The sequence below is a fragment of the Rissa tridactyla genome, chromosome 4 (assembly GCF_028500815.1).
Source record: "Rissa tridactyla isolate bRisTri1 chromosome 4, bRisTri1.patW.cur.20221130, whole genome shotgun sequence".
NCBI classification, from domain to species: domain Eukaryota; kingdom Metazoa; phylum Chordata; class Aves; order Charadriiformes; family Laridae; genus Rissa; species Rissa tridactyla.
Window position 1 is genome coordinate 43,396,682 of NC_071469.1, and position 15,872 is coordinate 43,412,553.

General features: G+C 40.8%; 1 protein-coding gene across 14 annotated transcripts in view; it reads right to left on the reverse strand.

Moving 5' to 3' along the window:
* Nucleotides 1–15,872, reverse strand: part of NUMB (NUMB endocytic adaptor protein) — a 99,322-nt gene that overhangs the window by 82,890 nt on the left and 560 nt on the right. For 2 of the 14 annotated variants that reach the window (XM_054198013.1, XM_054198007.1), the window contains exons 1-2: nt 12,065–15,603; nt 6,761–8,574 (exon numbers count right to left, since the gene is read on the reverse strand). The exons of 1 other annotated variant lie outside the window; for it this stretch is intronic. The gene's annotated coding sequence lies outside the window, so the exon portion shown is untranslated. Of the gene's footprint in view, nt 1–6,760; nt 9,290–12,064; nt 15,604–15,872 lie in introns of those variants that run through there. 11 more of the 14 variants (XM_054198018.1, XM_054198017.1, XM_054198022.1 and 8 more) reach the window with 9 other exon arrangements.

Below are 15,872 nucleotides of genomic sequence, written 5' to 3' on the forward strand. Positions count from 1 at the left end.
ATGATCAAGTTTTATGAAACAAGTAGAAGAGGAAAAAAAACAAACCTTCAATATCAACTTTTAAGAGGTGGACTTCATCCAGATTATTTCAGAATCAAACAAAAACTGATCTCCAAAAGTCTCACACAATGTTTCTGCTAATATGCATTCTCACTTTGAAGACTCTCAGCATTTTTTCTAGTTCAATTTCTATTAAACTCTTCACTTTGAAACGAACCTGTTCACACTCATAGTGAAGAGCTTTTCTGAGAGAAGTCGCATCAGGACAGTTGCAAAGTCAGAATCTGAAATAACCGCTCTCAGAATTAAACAAGTTGGACAAACCTAGCTGGACTGAAGGCAACTCACCAAAGGCAATTCATCCTCACTGTAATTTAAAATTAAATGAGTTACATAAGTAATCATTTCAGGAGGGAGGATGTCAGCAAGTAACTTGGATTATCAATCACCTTCATTACCCTAACACCTCCTTTGTATTAAATAGTGCTCAAAGGCATCCATTATTTATAGTTTTCCCTGGGCTCAGACTTCTCTGCAGCTATCTTCTTAAGGTACATGTATAGGACTATCTCCGTGCCTAAGCACAAGTCTCGCACTTCACTTTCAGGCAGCCCACTATGACACATATCAGCAGAACCCCTGTGCCCATATACAAGCTACTTCACAAAGATGAAGGCATCAAGGAATTAAAAAAAAAAAACAAAACAAAAACAAAAAAAACACCCCAAACGCAAGAGTTGCTTGCCAAATTCAGAAAGAATTTTGATCTTAGCCTCCAGCAAAACAGGGATGGGTTATCTGATTATGCTTCACTTGAAATAGACAAAGCCTTTGACTTTAAAAATCTGAATGGCCTGTCTATACATAGAGATTTAGAAATTACTAGAACAACTGGGTAGAACTTTTCTAGAAACACCAGAATACCCAATTCTGAAGACACCATTGTAAGAATAACCCCTCATTACTTTAGGCATCAAAATAAGATTTAGCCAACACACCCATACAGCTTATCAGATCACCTTTACAACATTAACACACAGGAGACCTGACAACTCCATTCAGCAAAGAGTCAAATCACAGCTGTGCCACAGCAATTAAGCTGTCCATTTGGTGTCACACACCAGAATGAAGGGGATAGGGAGAAAAGTGCACACACTCATTTCTCAAAATGGACCATTCCTGCTACAACTCAAGCCCAAGTAACATCCTACCAGTGAATTACTAATATTAACAAATTTAGAGGCTTTTAAAGCAAAGAGTAGGAATAGATTACAGTGTTTAAATGGCAAAAGCATATGGATTTTATAATGGCATGCATCCACAACAAAACTGAACCCGCAGCATTTATGTTGGGAAGTTTTTAGGCAAAACCAAACTCGTTTTAATAGAATCAAAGCATACGTAATCCCATTAAGATTCTTCTAGATTAGCTGTCCTCATCACAGAAATAAACAAACTGGGAAACCATGTTTCAAACTTTGCTCTTTACTGCCTATTTAAAGTCAGAGTTGCACACAACCATGCTCAATCACCCCTCTTTAAAGAAAAAGACTGCAAACTAACAGAGTCAGAAAATTCCATAGGAATTTTAAAGATAAAGTACTAAGGTATAGCTGAATAAACACAGCAGGCATCTTTGCCAGGGAAACAGATCAAACTGTACTTAATATTCAGATTCTTCTCCTAAGTTATCTGTAAAATGCAAGTTTACTTCAAAATAGCTTTTAAAAACAGTGATTCCTTGGCATTCATCATCACAGAGTATTACAGAAAAGTTGGCTGGAGCAGACTGAAATTAAACACTTCCTCCTACCCAAATAAATTTTACTGAGTCTGTAATCATACAGCATTTCTTTCATGGCTAAAATTCTTTCGCTCTTCCATAAATACAAGGTGTTTACCTCACTAATAACCAGTCCATGTGATGAATTTTCAAACTTAATTGAGCTCAGCTATACTTTAGGTTTCCTTGCACAGGCTGTTTAAAGCTAACAAATTTTTTTTTCACAGAAATTCTATACTCTTGACAGACCTTGTCTGGGGACTAACAGACTGATAATCAGCTACAACGTCCAGACATGGGTACTTGGTACTGCTGTACCCTTTTGCTAGAAAGGTAAGTGGTAGTTAACATTAAAAGGTACTGACTTAATGCTTCAGTAACACAGAAAACAGTAACAGAGCGACCGTGTCACAGCTATAGCCTATAACAAGTTAGATATGGTTCTACATCTTTAACCAGTGAAATACAGATTTTTACAGTACTGAACAGTTAGGGCAAGTGTCTGCACCTGCACTTGCTGGTGCCTCGGGGTTTGAAGCAGAGAAATACAAATTCTGCTATGTTTGATGCAGCCTTTCTGAAAGTAAGAGCTAGTTAAAATGAAGACATTTCCAAAACTAACATACGAAAGCTTATTTACATGTCATCATCTGTCCCAAAAATCAATGCTCACTGAGCTCTCTGTATTGTAAGAGGCGGCTCCTGAAATAAATAAGGTTTCCTAGGCAGATAAGAGGTTCCTCTTCCTTCCCGAGAGGCAGAGAAAGGCAGTCAGCAACGGGGTGAGATGAAAACAGACATTAAAGTCCCACAAGCAATAACCTCCTTCCTCTCACAGCCTAAAGTCTGCCATTGCTCAAGCTTCTGCGTAAGTGAAGTTCTATAATGCACCTGTTCCCGTGCAAGCCCAGCACTTGTTCCCTAGCCATGGTTATGCAGCTCAGGCACCCAACAGATCTCCTCAAAGCTGGTGCTTCCCCACTGCTACCCACCTAACACCAACCTGCCTGCCATTTTACCAAGTAACCCTCATTCAAAGCAAAAAACCACTCACATACCGAGTAAGAGTGTTACATCCATACACCAAAGAAAAAAGTAATAAAAAAAACAACCCACACAGTCCTCAAGTCGGTTACCACAACTTCCACCATCCTCTCCTCCTTCATAAGAGAGCCCTGACAACTAAGCTGGAAGGCCATCCTTGCCCTCGCCCACATCTCTAGTCCAGTATAGCTTCTACTGCTTTTTTTGGAATGAGGAACCTCTTCAAAGTGATGACATAAAACACTTCCCCCTCATAAAAGTTGAAACGCTGTACTTTTTCAAGGGCAATTCCTTTTTTGTTTACTACTTTGTGCAACTTCTCCCCTCTCCCCACCCGAACACACAAACAACTTTTTTACTCTCCTACCATCCCAAAAATCATCAGCATGCCACTTCCACATGGAAACTTGACATAGGTTTAATCAGCTGCAACTGATCTTCTTGATTCCCTGCACTGGAGAACCTCGACTGATGTAACCTACAATCCCTTCACATTTAAACCAGGTTGCAGGACGTGGTTGTACCAATCCAAGTGCCCATTGCTCCCACTAGTTCCCTTTCTCCCTTACACCAGGATTTGCCAGACCACTCAGAGACAACTCAGTTCATCACAGCAGCACAAAATACTCACTTTTTGATGGATTCATTGAATGGTTATGGTTTACAAGAGTCGAACACAAAAGACACAGCAGAAGCACACGATGGGCATTGATCCAGTGGTAGCAAACAGTCAGGATAAGAATTCATGAGATATCTTTAGATATCCTCAGTAGTGTCATTGCCAGGATCAAAAATACTTGTTAGTGAACAGGACTTGCTTGGGAAATACATTTTTGAGCTTAGAGCTCACACCCTGGGCTGTTCCTACGAATGTCATAACACTGCCTGGAGGCACATCTACCACCTCCTTCGGTGGTATTTTAGAAGGAATGACCCATGAACCACAGAAATGTTTTAAACTTCAAAAGAGGCTTACAACTATAAATCCCAAGGGTTATAAGCATCTTGCAGCTTAGAGTGTGGCACCTTAACCCGAGAAAATAAGAGGACTCCAGTCTTGTCTGTGTTTTACTTGCTACCCTGAGCAGCAAATATCCTTTCTTTTCAATGAGATTCTTGCATTCCTCACTTTCCACCATGCACCACGCAGAACCAAAACATGATTCACAACCCTGAGTCTGGCATGCCAAGAACCTAAACATTAATGTTGCAAAATTTAAGCCTTCTGGATTTAACCGCTAATAATATATTAGCAAATAGATCTGTAGAACAAAATAAAAATTAAGCCAGATATCGTAAGTTTGTCTTTCACTAAAAGAACCTGCACCTTTCCCCTTGACATTTCTATGGGAAAAAGGTTAAGGAAAATAAGAGGGAGGAAAAAACCCAAAACATTACAAGAGAGGATCCATCAACCAGCTTCCTCTTCAACAAGCCTGTGCCACACCACGGAACATTTTAGTTTGCAAAATCAACAAGAATTTGCAATTTTCTTCAACATCCTTTACTTTCTGTGTATACAAAATTACACAAACTGCTGCTGTCTTGCCTCTCCCCCTTCCTGTTACTCCGAATTTCTGATATTCAGATGTTCTATTAGTCACAATTAAAGAAGTGTTCTGCTACCTGCTTAAAGACCACTACACAATGATATAGACTTACTACAAATCAAGGGAAATTTTTTAAGCGCTTTAAACTATTCCCATCATCTTTCAGATAAACTGTGATATTTCTATTCCAAAAGAGACGAGTCATAAAAACCTTAAATGGATGCAAAGAACTTCCCTAATTTTGCTACAAACAAGACTGAGAGTAATGAAATATGTTACAATGTAAACATTAACCCCCTCACACATTTCCCATGCATCTGAACTTAAATGATCCCAACTCCATTAGGAAAGTATACCTGAGAAAATAATATATATTAATGACAGTTCTCTTGGTTAAGTCCTTTACAAATGTTATTGGGACTACAGACTTGTGAGGGGCGTATGGAGACATGAACTCCTATCTTCAAGAAAATAAAAACAACTTCTAAATTGCATGAAAGGAAAGAATTAGCATTAAAGCCCAGGAACTTCTGTAACCCAGTTCCAAACTTAAAACAGCAGATAATGAAGCCTCCAAAGTAAACATAGAATTATGCAATATGTACTTTAATACAGTAATGCAGCTTGCTTTAGCACCTAAGCATAAATGAGACTGATGTCCATACACTCCATAACCGCATTACCAGGGGAACATTACTTTTTTCTTTTCTTTTTTTTTTTTTAAACAGCCTATTGAAGCTAAGTAAGTACTCATTAATGACACCTGACATGGTGACTACTATTTGTTTTTAAAGGATGAAAATACATAATGTGGTGTTTCTGACAAAAAAAACTAAACAAAAAAAAACCCAAACCACAAACCAAGACCATCCTTGCTACTTCCCTAAACTAACAATTGTCTTCAATCATTCTGACGTGCCTAAAAGAAGCAAGAGCTAGGAATTACCAGAATTCAACAAATGACTTTGCTTAGATCTTAAAAGCTACTAAGTCCTGAGTGGTAGGGCTATTCACAGTTCCATGTAAACAGCCGTGCAGAGAAGCAATTCCCAGGTATTTTGCACTGGCACCATTCCCCACTTTCTGAAAACAGAATGTCCCAAGAATTAGGCCTGCAGCTTTAAGCCAGTATTGTTTAGAGCCCTGACAGCCATACATGCCTCATAAATGCTGCACCACATGGTAAACCAAGAAAAGTGCAGTGTGAACACACAATTTTTAGTCATGAACTACTGGTGATACCCAAAAATGCCACAAAGTACATCTGAAAGCAAGTCCTGGAAGATGAAATTAATTCTAAGCTGAATTTCAAATACTATGGCTGTAGATATTTTACACCTACCACAGAACAGCAGTCCTCAGTATCTGGGCTGATACGATGCAAGACTGGCAGATGCCAGCCCCTTTCGACTGAAGAAACTGGGACACCAATTCACAGTAGATTGATCTAGTATCTCTGCACAGAACTAGACCAGATGCAATGCTATCTCAAATAAATGAGTCAACAAATCATTAGCTACTCCATGAAGATAAAGGCAAATGTAGTTGCAACTAATCAGTTGTTACACATGTGATATGTCTCACAGCAGAAAGATGCACATCAGAAAGTTGAAAGACCATCTTTGAATGTGGAAAGGAAGCTTATGCAGAATTTACCTAGACACTGAAGCAGTAAACTGAACAATAAGCAATCATTTACGTAAAAGCCACATTAAGAAGACTGGAGTAAGCATGTTTGTACATTTTCAGATGTAACTGGATGTGAAGGGGAACAAAAACCCAACCTCATAGCCCAGGGCCGTAAAAGAAATGGAGGTTTCCATTCTTTGGGGAAAATCTGAAGGAAGGAAGATTCGGGCACTACTGGTTTTTTTTTCCCTAAGGTAACATTATCATTAGCAAGATAAACTGTATCTTCACAATCACCTCATTAATCATTTTAGCATTAGCCTACATTTTGTCCACACCAAATGACTCCATTCTCCACTTGATCTAATGACGTAAAAAGCAAAACATCCATTCAACTATTACTATTTACCTGTGGTCAGAGGGCTGCACAGCCTTCACTTGCAGAAACCCCTACTTCTAGGGCTATTATGCGAGGGGACAGAGCTCAGTCTGGCCACTGGATTGTGATACACTACATGGGGAGCAAGGGCTAAGGCAATGAGCAGAACCCAGTTGGTTCGGATAACATCTTGGTATCTACTAGAAGCAGACAGCGAGACAATGGGGTCATAGTCAGGAGATCTACCATCACTGATGGGTTTGAGATGCGTTCTCATCTGTGAAACCTACACCCTATGGCAAGACCATCAGCAGTTGTCTGCTCACACAACCAGAGCTACAGATACCTCTCTATTGAAGGTGAAGCTGTCATTACCTGTGCCGTGTTAGTGGTTGCCTCTCTCTTATGCATCAAGAAGAAACTCCAGGGAAACAGCTCCTGAATGCATAATCTTCACCTCAGGTCGCACCTTTCGAGGGTGAAGGAGACAGGCAGGACCACTTCCAAAACGTACTAGCTCATAGTTTCGTTAGCCATATGCACCGGATCCGTGTCACTTCCTTTTAGGAATAGCACAGCCCCTCTGCTCTTTCACCCCCACCCAAAGCTCCAGCGCTAGAGCTTGCAGAAGTAGAAACAGGGAACTGATCCTGCTGTAAAAAAAAAAATAAATAAAAAACACAACTGGAAAACAGAAATTGCTGTTTTTGTTTATTCAATTCAAGAAAGGAATATACAATCAAACAGTCCCCAGATGCTAAACTGCAACTCAGAAGTGCAAGAGGCTTAGCCATCATCAGGCAAGACTGGAGATAAGTCACGATCCAGCATCTCAGACAATTCCAGGATACATTACGTTTCCAAAAAGTTTCTTACCTCTGCATACCTAATTTACTTTTCTGAAATGCAGGAGATGAAAGAGAATAATAAACTAGCAAATCAACCAAATTCCTGCAGGTGATAGACAACACCCAACAGGAGAAGGTGAGCTCTTTTGTGGAAAACTGTTTTTTTCCAACCAAGTCACCATACTTATTCATTCACAGCAAAGCACTACAGTACGTTATTAAGAAATTAAGACAGGAAATAGAGGAATAAGGAAACTAAGACAGACTCGGATAGATTTCCACCCTGGATTTTCTCAAAAAATAATTATTTTGATCAACTTTCTTATCATCCTTAGGATTTTCAAAACAAGAATAACACATCCACAGTTCACAGGACCTTGCTGTATTTGGTGTATCTGTATTTCTACCTCCGCACTGTCTGCCTCAGAAGAAAGGAAGAACTAAATCTACAGTACCAGAATAGCAATTTAGCAGTTGTTAAATTAGTATGTGTCAGAGCTGAAATATTTAATTATTTTTTTTCACTTGAATGATGAATATTGTTTACATTGTAAGATTTGTAGAGTTGGGTCCTTAGCTTAAAGTCAACAAATACTGTAGGCAGACAAACATCATTGACTTTTTCTAGTCCCAATTATGTTCCTGTTCTGTGGATGGACAAGATACCAAACACTACACGGATATGACTACCTTGAGAACAAACTCTTGCACGCAAAGTAAACGATGTCCAAAGCAAGAGTTAATTACACAGAGAATAAGTGAATACAACCGAAAATAAAACTGAAGTACAAGACCAAGTCTAAAATGTGAGGTAATGGACATGAAACCGTATTACATCTGTATCAACAGCTAAGGTTGTGCATTTAAGCAACAAAGGTCATTTCTGAGGCACAAGGTTTGTACTTTTAAGACTGAGGAAAACTTTCAGATAGTACCACACATACACCTCTTTAAAAGGGGTGTACCCTACCTCACTAAACAGCAAAGAAATATTTTGGGGTTTTTTTTTACTGTTCCAAGCCTATCTTACAAGCTTTCATTTAATGCCTTTGAACAGTCATGAAAATTTGTATTGCAGTATTGAGGAAAAAATAACAGCAACCTTATTTGGAGGATAACACTCACAGACTTTGAGCGTGTCTTATGAAAATCCAAGACACAAAGTATTCAGGTTGGTAAAAGGCTAAAATAAAACCTAAAAATTATCTTGATATACCACTGTGCTATTCCTGGGGGCAACACAGAAATAACCTAGTTACCATCCCACTCATTACAGTCTGGTGGAGGACTCTCTAGGCCATCTAAGATAGCAGGTCAGAATTCGCCCAGACAAAATAAAAACTGAAGGAAAAAAAAAGAAAAAAAAAAAGAGAGACACATAATGCTATTACAGACATTCAAATGAAGTTATAAACAATCTATATTCAATATTAGCATGATGCACCTATCCAAAACACACCCAGAGAGTTTGACAAAGCATTCAGTGACTCTATTTGCCAGCTGCATACAGTAAATCCAAGATACAGCTTAGATCAAATATATATATACACACACATGTGTGTATATATATATATACACGTGTATGTATATATAAAATCAACTATGAAAAGCCTGTTATAAAAACAACTACTTTATAGAAGCTTTCAATAAATATCCTGGCAAAAAGATCCAGGCCAATTGAATCACAGTCCTTCATTCCCTTGCACGAGGCTGGCTTTCTGCGACGAAGCTGAGAGAAATACACAGGGCTGCCCAGTTGCTCAAAGACTGAGTGGCTTTTTACAGGCTACTTTCTTTACATAGGAAAATCCATGGATTGCACAGTTGAGAGGCATTAAAAACAAACAAATTTCCTCTGAAAAACAAGTTCATGTCATTTAAAAAAAGAGCAAGTAATCCTAATGTGTAAATAAATAATATGTATACAAACGTCATGACACTCTTTCAAAGCCTCCCCTGCAAATCCAGTTAAAGAAAGAGCATGTTGCATAAGAGATGCTTTTCACGTAGACACTGCAACCTCTGGAGATAAAACCAAAACTTATAGACACGAGCAAAATTGAACACGATATTAAGTTAACCTCTGATAACGGAATCACGGAATCACGGAATCACGGAATCACGGAATCTTCAGAGTTGGAAGGGACCTCTAGAGATCATCTAGTCCAACTCCCCTGCTAGAGCAGGATTGCCTAAAGCACATCCCTCAGGGCTGCATCCAGGCGGGTCTTGAAAATCTCCAGAGAAGGGGACTCCACCACCTGCCTGGGCAGCCTGTTCCAGTGCTCTGTCACCCTCACTGTAAAGAAGTTTTTCCGTGTATTTGAACGGAACTTCCTATGTTCTAGCTTGTGCCCATTGCCCCTTGTCCTGTCGCTGGGAACCATTGAAAAGAGCCTGGCTCCGTCCTCCTTAAACCCACCCTTTAGGTACTTGTAAACATTAATCAGGTCCCCCCTCAACCTTCTCTTCTCCAGGCTAAAGAGTCCCAGCTCTTTCAGCCTTTCCTCATAAGGGAGGTGCTCCAGTCCCACAATCATCTTGGTTGCCCTTCGCTGGACTCGCTCCAGTAGTTCCCTGTCCCTCTTGAACTGGGGAGCCCAGAACTGGACACAGTACTCCAGTTGTGGCCTCACCAGTGCAGAGTAGAGGGGAAGAATGACCTCCCTCGACCTACTGGCCACAGTCTTCCCTATGCAGCCCAGGATGCCATTGGCCTTCTTGGCGACAAGGGCACACTGCTGGCTCATGGATAATTTGCTGTCTACCAGGACCCCCAGGTCCTTCTCCTCAGAGCTGCTTCCCAGCATGTCCGCCCCTAACGTTCAAGGCCTGTTAATACAAAAGTGTGCACAATTAATTCTAACTATTAATTAGACTACTGATAGTTCACTGAAGGGGGAGGGGAAGGAAAGAAACCCCCAAATTCCACTATATCTGTAAATACCTGCTAAAATACAAAAAGCAAAACCAATATCACAACCGCTGAATCCTATAAAACCCAATCTATGCAAGACCTTAAACTAGACAGAGAAATTCTCATACATGGTATTTTCAGGCTGGGTTTGCAAATTTGACGCATAGGTGATACACGTTTCAACCTCAAAGGCATAAACGCAGACTCTGCACTGATGACAACTACAAGGAAGAACCCACGCAGTAACCCTGGTCCAGCACAAAGCACTAAATCTTGACTAGTACCACCTTAATCACAGGTAAATTCTTTCTTGGGCTTTTTAGACCAGATTAAGCCTCACAGGCTATTTGGAAACAGCATCACATCTCATTCTTGTAAATGAAAAATAGTCAGCAGAAAGATCACGTTAAGCAGACTTTGACAATAAAATAGCCAGCCTTAAAAAAAAAAAAAGTATATGCTTTACAGAGGCGTATTAGTAAAGCAGAGGAAAAGGCTTCAAAATTCATCTATCCCACCACTGAGACATGAGCCAGCCACAACCCCCAGAGCACAGCCCAATACGGCTCTGTAGCCCTGCAGCTGCCATCACCTGTACAAATCAAATGAGCATCAGTTGTCTTCTCATAAGAAAAAATACCCACTGATTATTTTCCACAGAATTTAGGTTATTACTTTGAGTAAGAAACAAATATTAGAGCAAAAAAGCAAAGCCAGCAATTAAGTTCCATGGGACTACGGTATTTGCTTCACATAAACTGGTCTGGTGCTGCCGAGTTCCAGAAAAAAACATCCAAGAACAAAATTAGAAGATTACTGTTAAACACATTTAGAAGAAAGGAACATACTTGCTTTTCCCTCTTGCTGTGCATACAAAGTAAAAATACAAATCCAACACTTTTACCATTAGTTATTAAACAAAAGTTAGATACAGCCTATATCAATTTTGAACCAAGTTTCTATTTGTGTCATTCCTCCGTATGGGGAACAAATTCCTATGTCTCCATGGATTTTTACTTCAGCAGTTGACGAACTAATGCCTTGAAAGCAGACTACCCTCAATCAAAATCTTAAGTCAACACACAAAGATATCAGCTAACTACAGACCCAAGCATTTAACAGCCACTAAGCATTCACTTGCAAGGCAAACCCAGTAACTAGGAGAGTTTGGCAGTTTTACGCTCAGCGGTGCCCATCAGCAAACTGCACAGCCTTGGTAAAGCCAATGTATCTCGAGTCCTGGTGGATCATGGCAACGAGCTTCTTTAACATTCTAAAATCAGTCCACTGCTGAGAGTGGAGCCTCAACACAGGCTTGAGCTGCATTAATCAAGTTTAAACAACATTAAAAGTAGAAGGAAAGAGACATCCTTCAGGTTTGTGGGGTTTTTCCCCTAGAAATTGATTAGAAGTGGTCACATCCAGATTAAGAACAGTTAGCACACAGTAAGAGTGGCTCTGGCTAAACGCACCAGTGTATGTTTGTTCTTAATAGCCTCAGTACTACTTGTAGCTCCTAGATTTGTGCCCTGTGAAGAACCCCAGGCCAACAACCAAGTACGTACCTACAGAAAGCAATTCTGATTAATAAACTCTCTGGGTATACCTAAACATTAAAGAGCACCGTTTACAATCTAATTCACCAGCAAGTTCCAGACTGTTGTTTCCTAGAAAAGTAAAGGTAACCAGAGAAAATTCCAAACAGTTTGGTCCAAGTCTTAATACACTGTATTTGAAACCACTATTTCACTTAGAAGGCTAATAACTTTGATTCTGGCTTCAATATCAAAACCCCCAGCAAAATCTAAAAAATCCTACAGATTCAGCACTTGAAGAAACCAAGAGGTTTTTTTTACGACACCCCCCCCCCCCCAAACTCTGAAATGAATGGCTTCACATTTTCCTCAAGAGCACCTTTACATTTTGGCATCCATATTCCTCTTCCAGCCAATTTCTCACACACAAATCATTTGTCCTGACACACTTACAGCCACAGCTCTGCAGAAACAGAAGATATATAAATTACTATCCTGAAACACCTTTAAGCCATCACACCTGATAACTACAAAACAGCAGGACTGTACAAAGAATTACTCTGTAAAGGCAAGTATTGAACAAAGCAATTCAAGTTTTCACAGAGGTACCTCCTACAAAACATTTAAAAGGATTCTGGATGAATGTGTAACCACAGTTACACATGACGTGATGCCATTTTTACTTCTAGACTGATGGCAGCCTATTAATGCTTGTGAGTCTCGATCAATAGAAATGAAAAGAAAAAAAAACCAACAAATCACTGTCTCCTGCACAGTGGAATAGTCTTCCTGATCTTGCTTGTTATGAAAGTTTTCTTCTTTCTGATGCAATATCTGCTTTAACTATACACTGTAAAGAACAGTAGTTCAAAATAGGTATTTGATGGATCCCACAATTAAGATGAGAGCAAATTATCTTCCAGACACAGCTGTGTCAGTCTGATGTTACCCCATCCCTAGCTCCTCATCCTTTACCCGCCGCTGTTACCAATGTGCCAGCTGAGAAAAACAGAAGAACACTCTCCAATTTATTTGAGGTTTTATTAGCCAAGCCATCTTAAAACAGTTTGCTATCGGTCTTTGTCAACCCAGGTCACGTTGATGGAAAGGTACGGTTCCAGAAAAGCTCAAGGAAGTTTAAATCAGAGCTACTATGGGCCCATCTCCCACCCTCTATCTCATTCACTTCAACGGGAAGTCCCATTCCCACCCCCTGACCTGGATGCTCAGCCACTTCAGAAACATGATCCAGCCAAAATCCAACAAAACAAAAAAAGCAATTCATTACCAGCCCGATTAAGTCCCTGACTTTCCTTAACTCACAGCCACAAAGGCTTCCTTGCCAGCAGGGGAAGATGAACAGTAAAGGAAGAGGCAGGACCACCGCAGCCCCAATCTAAGATGCCAAGTCTAGACAAACTTAGGCAAAACTGAAATAGAGCTGCTTCAGAAAAGAGCGGTCACAGCCTCCTCCTATGCGAGCAATAACATTTGCATAGCCATGAAGTCAGCCAGCTCAGGCAGTTGATCCAACTGAAGCTCAACATTTTTCCATACCACTGTTTTCAGCTGGATCAGCAAAGAAGGACTAACAGGGAAAAATAGCTCCTTTTGGCAAAAGCATCTCCAGAGAAATCAAAGCTGCTCTGGTGGTAATGCAACAACATGACTGTAGAGGACACGTTAAGTCTTAGCTGGATCAAGTTTATATTTGGTATTCTGTAGAAAAATAAAGGCAATACACTCTAATGTCACTTACTAAAATTGAAATCCCTGGACTGAACAAGTAATGTATAATTTTAATAGATGGTCACTGATCAACATAAACTTCAAAAGCAAGACTAAGGCCATGATTTCACATTAGTTTAAACCAAGATTGCTTGATAAGCTGGCAAAATAAGAATATAAATAACCTTTGACCCCTCCCCCCCAAAAAAGAACAAGGTCAGCAGAGTGTCAGATGAGTGCGATAAGTAGGACAGGACCCCAAAGTCAGCAATTAAACCAGCTTAGGCTGCCACGAGAATCTCTTACCTGAGAGATTCTGTAAAAGATCTTTTCTAGAGTGCAGAAGATATAATTTCTATATCATTAGGGCAATTTAATTTTTTCCTAACGTTATGCAGCTCCATCAATATTACTAGTAGAAAAAAACCAGCTATAGGCAGAATTCAAGAATCCTGTATGGTGCTGTAACAAGCTCTTATGAACACGCGATAAAAAAAATCTACAATATGTTTTCCCAATAGCCCCTTTTCATAGGGAGGCAAGCACTTTTGCAAGGATTGTCACTGTCATTTCAGAAAGTTTTTATCCCACCATGCTTATTATGGTAGGAAAGAAAAGTATTTACAGATCATCCCGACACCAAGCAGCTATATAGAATCATAGAATTGTTAGGCTTGGAAGGGACCTTAAAGACCACCTAGTTCCAACCCCCCTGCCATGGGCAGGGACATCTCCCACTAGATCAGGTTGCTCATATCAAACTATGAAATGTAATACTTGGAAGTCTTGCGAGTTTTAAGAGCCCAGCGTGGCTTTTTGGTTTGGGGTTTTTTCTTCCTAAATGCATAATGCTGTCAGCTACTAATACTAAATCAGAGGGTTTCACAACACCAGGGTAAGAAGATAAACAAACTTGTCTACTCTGTCTAGTTTACATGCACCTTCAGTTTCCACACATTTAAGAAGTAATAAATGCAGGAAAGTAATTCCCAGGCTGAAAAATAAATTTTCTGCTAATAAGGATTTAAATGGCTGATTTGAATTGCATTTCATATGTATACTTCAGGAAAAAGTTTCTTTGATGTGTTATGTTTCGAGTTCTGTAAATCAGTTTTCACTGAGGCTTAAAACCAACACCTTACCCAATCACAGGTTAAAAAGAGTTTACTGTAGGATAACTCAGGCTATCAGAAGACTTTGGGAATCACAGGCAAGGATGAACACATCTCAAATTCATTTTTTTGGACTTCAGTCACGTTATTTTTTATTTCTTCTGTGAGATTTTTTGCTAAGGAAAAAAAAAAAAAGCAGCATTTCCACAGAGAATAGCCAAGAGATGAAGATATGGAAAACACACTGATGAGCAGAAAAACAATACTGTTTCTCTATGGTAACTATTAACTCCTGCATAATCATAAAGATCTTTTTAGCAGTAAACATAGATCAATAAGTCAAATAGAACTGATGAGTCAGAAATCCATTTAAATATTTACACTTTTTGCTACAAGCCATACCTAGAGTAATATTGTAGCCAACCAGAATGACTGTGCCTTCCATTTTACCCATTCTCCTCATTTGGGAGCCTATCTGGAGCAGCAGGAAGGTCAAAAATACAAAACAACGCAAAGCAAAACAAAACCCCTCAAACGGTACAATCAGACCCTGCTCACAGTTATAAGTATCTCCCACTCCGGACAGCTGAATTAAAAAACATTGGCAACAACCTTGAAGATACAGAAATCAACCCAGAAGAGCTCCCTTATCACTTCATAAACCATTAATGAGCACGTTACATAAATCTACTGGACCGAAGGAGTTGTACACCGGAGCTGCTGCAAGACATTAACCCTCCTCCGAGGGATGCATCATTTCATTCTTGAAGGCTGTTCATCTCCACAAGCGCAATAAAAAGGGAGCTAAGCGCATTCCAAACAGGAGCTGCCTTTTAACCCTTCGTTAGCTACCGAAAGCCAAGGGAAGGGATGCTCGCCCGCGGCCAGGGCCCACCCGGGGCACACAGCAGCCCTCCGCCGACCACGCTGTTGCTCATCAACCCCTCCGACGAGCCGAACCCGGCCGCCCGTTCCTTTGTGCAGCCCGGCGGGCGGCTGCACGGGCAGAAAGGGACCGGGGGAAGCCGCGAACGGCGTGAAAAGCGGCGATTTTCGCTGCTTCGTGCGGGGGACCCTTCCCCCCACTAACTCCCGTGGCGGGGCTGGGCCGTCCCGACGGCTGGGCTCGTCCCGACGCCTCCCAAACTTCACAGCGCCCCAGCCCCGGCTGAGACGAGGCGGAGGATTTTCGGGGAAGCCCAAACTTCCCGGCGCCCCCCGCTCGCCGCCGCGGCGGCGGGCAGGGGCGGGAGGCGATACAAAGCGCCGCGCACGGCGACAGCCGGCCCGGCAGCGGCCGCGCCGGAGGGACCCTCTGACGGAAACCTGGACGGGATTCAAGGCCTA